We start from the raw sequence: 6,558 nt of genomic DNA on the forward strand, positions 1-6,558 counted from the left end.
CCCAACTCATCCATATAATAAACAAAAGGCAGTATTTAAAATATCCGTGTTTTACCTACCACAGTGAACTGTATCAATCCATACTAATTATAATACTATTCCAACAATAATATCTTCTTGGACGTCAGCAGAATTTTCATTCACATTTTTTAGTAGATTGAGTTGAATTTCTTTTTAAATTACCTCCCTTGGCATAAGTATTAAACATTTTAATTAACTACCCTTTTTTAGCCTACTGTTATTAAAATGTATCCATTTTTTTCTGGGAATCTAAGCAAAAATATGATTTGACTTTCATTCGTTTAATATACTTTAGCAATGTATGTGTATTTATTATTTTCTACACGTTATGCAAAAGAGTAAAAACTGTGTCAACTATAAAAACAATTTAAGTCGCTATATAAATAAACCATACTCTATTTCTAATTAAAAGAAAATGCGATGCTTGTGTTGAATTTTTTTTTTATTTTAAGAAAGAAAAGGAAAAAAAAAAGTGTTGAAATATAGCCTACTTTTTATGGTTCCAAAATCTATAGCGATGATGGAAGGATTGACACACTATCACCAGCCTTATATTATAGATTTAAAAAAAAGGAACAAATACATTTGATTGTTTAGGTTTTTATTCGTGTGTTCCATTTTTTGTTCCTTCCTAGAAAGGCTATTCTTAATATAACCATATGAATGATCCATAATGGTGTTGCGCTTCTAGAGCCGTCTTTTATCCACGTCGTGATGAAAATTGACCGACCACCAACCCCTCTACTACGCTTGCCAGATAACATTTTAAATGTACGCCTCTGGGAGAAAGCCCAGACTTTTCTTCGGGGATAATAAATAAAACGAGCCGACCCGCAGCGTAGTGTACACCGCTATTTAGTTGTTTTATTTTCTACTTTTCAATGATTCACAATTTGTGAATTCGTCACTGCCAATGCTGCGACTGAAAATATTTTCTTTAAAACACTATCAGTAGCTCGTGAAGGAGGATTATCCACCCCCCCCCCCCCCCTTCGTGAAAGCAGCCGTCCGTGACATTTTACAGACGACAATGGAAAGATCAAGAAGAACTTGCTACCTCCCCTTAGTTTCAAATCATTTAAAAACTAAATTATCTGCCCCTAATAGCCGTCACTAATTCACGATTGTAAACATTCTGCGTGAAACGCAGCTCACCAGACTGGAGGGGGTGATAGCGATATGGTCTGTTGTGCATGCCTGTTTATAATCCTCCCCCCCCCCCCACTTTCCTTCCGTAGAAAAAAGTCAAGAAAAACTGCTCAGATTGTAAACCACAGCTCATCTGTTAGTGTGTTCGTGTCTAGCTAGTTATCTTCCGTTCTGTTATTGCATAATCTGTCGAGTGATCTAATTTTGATATCTCTCCTTAGTTTCAAATTCATTTCATGAATTTTAATGACAAATTATGCTTCTAATTAAATTTTTAAAAAGATGGACTTGTAATGTCATCAAATTGGATCATGTCTTGAAAGTATGAACAAAATCGCTGCATTAGAAGTGAATAAAAATTGGGTTACACGATTTGCCACAAACCTACTTGCGAACTAAAAAAAATGGTAGAACTCGAGGCAACACTTGACAAATGGTAGAGCTTTAACCGCCTGGTGTTAACTTGTATGAGGAGAGTTGACTCCCATCATTGAGGAGAGTGAGACTGGATAGAATACACCAGCCAACACTTGTGGGCATTAGAATGGAACATCAGGCAGTAGGAGCAGACCAGGGGTGGTTGACCTGTTGGCCTTGACCTTGTAGACACGATTACAATGGACACACCTCACCCGACACTTCTCAATTGTATCAACATGTTTTAATCCAAGAAAAAACTGATCAAGAAAACGTTTGCTCCACCAAATCGGCAAATAGCTTTAACATTAGCGCTAACAAAAACGCTAGTTGCAAAAATTAAATTACACATTTTTAAAACAACTTTTTCACCAATAATAAAAATAGTTTAAAATATTTTTTAAATAAAAATAGTTTAAAATATTTTTTACCTTGAAATATATTAAAAATGTTGGTCTTCATGAACAAAATCACATTAGGAGTCATTAGATGGTCAATGGATCACTGCACACACATACATTGTTCCCCCACCCACGTCACCACACAACCCCTCATACACAGTGCATGTAGGTCTACACACACCAATGTCACATTAACAATGTTACAATGACAGCGTTTGATTTTCGCCATGTGAAAAAAAGAAGCAATAAATAAAATGACCACAAAATCCCAGAAAGTCAATGTAACAAAAACTTTTCAAAAATAAATTCACAAAAAAAAAAGTTTTCTTGTAGAACCATATGACAGGGACATAGCTGTGGAACCATACGACTCAGACATAGCTGTGGAACCATACGACTCAGACATAGCTGTGGAACCATACGACTCAGACATAGCTGTGGAACCATACGACTCAGACATAGCTGTGGAACCATACGACTCAGACATAGCTGTGGAACCATACGACTCAGACATAGCTGTGGAACCATACGACTCAGACATAGCTGTGGAACCATACAACTCAGACATAGCTGTGGAACCATACAACTCAGACATAGCTGTGGAACCATACGACTCAGACATAGCTGTGGAACCATATGACAGGGACATAGCTGTGGAACCATACGACTCAGACATAGCTGTGGAACCATACGACTCAGACATAGCTGTGGAACCATACGACTCAGACATAGCTGTGGAACCATATGACAGGGACATAGCTGTGGAACCATATGACAGGGACATAGCTGTGGAACCATACGACTCAGACATAGCTGTGGAACCATACGACTCAGACATAGCTGTGGAACCATACGACTCAGACATAGCTGTGGAACCATACAACTCAGACATAGCTGTGGAACCATACGACTCAGACATAGCTGTGGAACCATACGACTCAGACATAGCTGTGGAACCATACGACTCAGACATAGCTGTGGAACCATACGACTCAGACATAGCTGTGGAACCATACGACTCAGACATAGCTGTGGAACCATACAACTCAGACATAGCTGTGGAACCATACGACTCAGACATAGCTGTGGAACCATACAACTCAGACAAAGCTGTAGAACCATACGACTCAGACATAGCTGTGGAACCATACGACTCAGACATAGCTGTGAAACCATACAACATAGCTTTGGAACCATATGACTCAGACATAGCTGTAGAACCATACAACACGGACACAGGAGAGAAAGGGAGACTCTAGTAGCAGCTCATGTTGACAGACAGACAACATCAATTCATGATGTTACAACATCAATTCATGATGTTACAACATCAATTTGTGATGTTACAACATCAATTTATGATGTTACAACATCAATTTATGATGTTACAACATCAATTTATGATGTTACAACATCAATTTATGATGTTACGCACATCAATTTATGATGTTCACAAAAATTAAGATTTAAAAGACAACACCCCCCCCCCCCCCCCACCTCATTTAAAAAATTCAGCAAAAATTGGAGCAGATTATTAGTAAACAAATCATTTATGTACAGAAAGAAAAGGATTCTTTTTGTAGTCACATGCAGCATAATGAGCGTAAAGCCAACCATACAGCTACAGTTTTTATTTTTAGATAATGCTAGTTTATATTTAGATACTCAAATCATCTGCTACTGTTTTATATTTGGATACTGAAATAATTTGTTACAGTTTTATAACTAGATAACAAGGCAGCTCAAACAGAGTAGGTCATGTCTAACAAGTCAGCCCAAACATAGTAGGTCATGTCTAACAAGTCAGCCCAGAGTAGGTCATGTCTAACAAGTCAGCCCAGAGTAGGTCATGTCTAACAAGTCAGCTCAAACAGAGTAGGTCATGTCTAACAAGTCAGCTCAAACAGAGTAGGTCATGTCTAACAAGTCACCTCAAACAGAGTAGGTCATGTCTAACAAGTCAGCCCAGAGTAGGTCATGTCTAACAAGTCAGCCCAGAGTAGGTCATGTCTAACAAGTCAGCCCAGAGTAGGTCATGTCTAACAAGTCAGCCCAGAGTAGGTCATGTCTAACAAGTCACCTCAAACAGAGTAGGTCATGTCTAACAAGTTAGCTCAAACAGAGTAGGTCATGTCTAACAAGTCAGCCCAAACATAGTAGGTCATGTCTAACAAGTCAACCCAGAGTAGGTCATGTCTAACAAGTCAGCCCAAACATAGTAGGTCATGTCTAACAAGTCAGCCCAAACATAGTAGGTCATGTCTAACAAGTCAGTCCAGAGTAGGTAATGTCTAACAAGTTAGCTCAAACAGAGTAGGTCATGTCTAACAAGTCAGCCCAGAGTAGGTCATGTCTAACAAGTCAGCCCAAACATAGTAGGTCATGTCTAACAAGTCAGCCCAAACATAGTAGGTCATGTCTAACAAGTCAGCCCAGAGTAGGTCATGTCTAACAAGTTAGCTCAAACAGAGTAGGTCATGTCTAACAAGTTAGCTCAAACAGAGTAGGTCATGTCTAACAAGTCAGCCCAGAGTAGGTCATGTCTAACAAGTCAGCTCAAACATAGTAGGTCATGTCTAACAAGTCAGCCCAGAGTAGGTCATGTCTAACAAGTCAGCCCAGAGTAGGTCATGTCTAACAAGTCAGCCCAGAGTAGGTCATGTCTAACAAGTCACCTCAAACAGAGTAGGTCATGTCTAACAAGTCACCTCAAACAGAGTAGGTCATGTCTAACAAGTCACCTCAAACAGAGTAGGTCATGTCTAACAAGTCAGCCCAGAGTAGGTCATGTCTAACAAGTCAGCCCAGAGTAGGTCATGTCTAACAAGTCACCTCAAACAGAGTAGGTCATGTCTAACAAGTCAGCTCAAACAGAGTAGGTCATGTCTAACAAGTCACCTCAAACAGAGTAGGTCATGTCTAACAAGTTAGCTCAAACAGAGTAGGTCATGTCTAACAAGTCAGCCCAGAGTAGGTCATGTCTAACAAGTCACCTCAAACAGAGTAGGTCATGTCTAACAAGTTAGCTCAAACAGAGTAGGTCATGTCTAACAAGTCAGCCCAGAGTAGGTCATGTCTAACAAGTCACCTCAAACAGAGTAGGTCATGTCTAACAAGTCAGCTCAAACAGAGTAGGTCATGTCTAACAAGTCAGCCCAGAGTAGGTCATGTCTAACAAGTCAGCCCAGAGTAGGTCATGTCTAACAAGTCAGCCCAGAGTAGGTCATGTCTAACAAGTCACCTCAAACAGAGTAGGTCATGTCTAACAAGTCACCTCAAACAGAGTAGGTCATGTCTAACAAGTTAGCTCAAACAGAGTAGGTCATGTCTAACAAGTCAGCCCAGAGTAGGTCATGTCTAACAAGTCACCTCAAACAGAGTAGGTCATGTCTAACAAGTTAGCTCAAACAGAGTAGGTCATGTCTAACAAGTCAGCCCAGAGTAGGTCATGTCTAACAAGTCAGCCCAGAGTAGGTCATGTCTAACAAGTCAGCCCAGAGTAGGTCATGTCTAACAAGTCACCTCAAACAGAGTAGGTCATGTCTAACAAGTCACCTCAAACAGAGTAGGTCATGTCTAACAAGTCACCTCAAACAGAGTAGGTCATGTCTAACAAGTCAGCCCAGAGTAGGTCATGTCTAACAAGTCAGCCCAGAGTAGGTCATGTCTAACAAGTCAGCCCAGAGTAGGTCATGTCTAACAAGTCAGCCCAGAGTAGGTCATGTCTAACAAGTCACCTCAAACAGAGTAGGTCATGTCTAACAAGTTAGCTCAAACAGAGTAGGTCATGTCTAACAAGTCAGCCCAAACATAGTAGGTCATGTCTAACAAGTCAACCCAGAGTAGGTCATGTCTAACAAGTCAGCCCAAACATAGTAGGTCATGTCTAACAAGTCAGCCCAAACATAGTAGGTCATGTCTAACAAGTCAGTCCAGAGTAGGTCATGTCTAACAAGTTAGCTCAAACAGAGTAGGTCATGTCTAACAAGTCAGCCCAGAGTAGGTCATGTCTAACAAGTCAGCCCAAACATAGTAGGTCATGTCTAACAAGTCAGCCCAAACATAGTAGGTCATGTCTAACAAGTCAGCCCAGAGTAGGTCATGTCTAACAAGTTAGCTCAAACAGAGTAGGTCATGTCTAACAAGTTAGCTCAAACAGAGTAGGTCATGTCTAACAAGTCAGCCCAGAGTAGGTCATGTCTAACAAGTCAGCTCAAACATAGTAGGTCATGTCTAACAAGTCAGCCCAGAGTAGGTCATGTCTAACAAGTCAGCCCAGAGTAGGTCATGTCTAACAAGTCAGCCCAGAGTAGGTCATGTCTAACAAGTCACCTCAAACAGAGTAGGTCATGTCTAACAAGTCACCTCAAACAGAGTAGGTCATGTCTAACAAGTCACCTCAAACAGAGTAGGTCATGTCTAACAAGTCAGCCCAGAGTAGGTCATGTCTAACAAGTCAGCCCAGAGTAGGTCATGTCTAACAAGTCACCTCAAACAGAGTAGGTCATGTCTAACAAGTCAGCTCAAACAGAGTAGGTCATGTCTAACAAGTCACCTCAAACAGAGTAGG

The 6,558-nt window shown here is 40.3% G+C and overlaps 2 long non-coding RNA genes across 3 annotated transcripts; both read left to right on the forward strand.

The window, feature by feature from the left end:
- Nucleotides 1-4,454: 4,454 nt before the first annotated feature.
- LOC131956663 (uncharacterized) lies at nucleotides 4,455-4,893 on the forward strand. 2 transcript variants are annotated; one of them, XR_009388982.1, is made up of 3 exons: nucleotides 4,455-4,495; nucleotides 4,558-4,772; nucleotides 4,835-4,893. It is a non-coding gene; the product is annotated as an uncharacterized LOC131956663 (long non-coding RNA). The 2 variants fall into 2 exon arrangements; XR_009388981.1 differs by having other exon boundaries at nucleotides 4,558-4,801; nucleotides 4,835-4,881.
- A 1,218-nt stretch (nucleotides 4,894-6,111) lies between these two features.
- On the forward strand, nucleotides 6,112-6,550 carry LOC131956664 (uncharacterized). Its single transcript, XR_009388983.1, has 3 exons — nucleotides 6,112-6,152; nucleotides 6,215-6,429; nucleotides 6,492-6,550. It is a non-coding gene; the product is annotated as an uncharacterized LOC131956664 (long non-coding RNA).
- The last annotated feature ends 8 nt before the right edge of the window (nucleotides 6,551-6,558 follow it).

This window comes from Physella acuta, unplaced genomic scaffold (genome assembly GCF_028476545.2).
Source record: "Physella acuta isolate Inbredline_101_S28 unplaced genomic scaffold, ASM2847654v3 ptg001167l, whole genome shotgun sequence".
Lineage (NCBI taxonomy): Eukaryota > Metazoa > Mollusca > Gastropoda > Physidae > Physella > Physella acuta.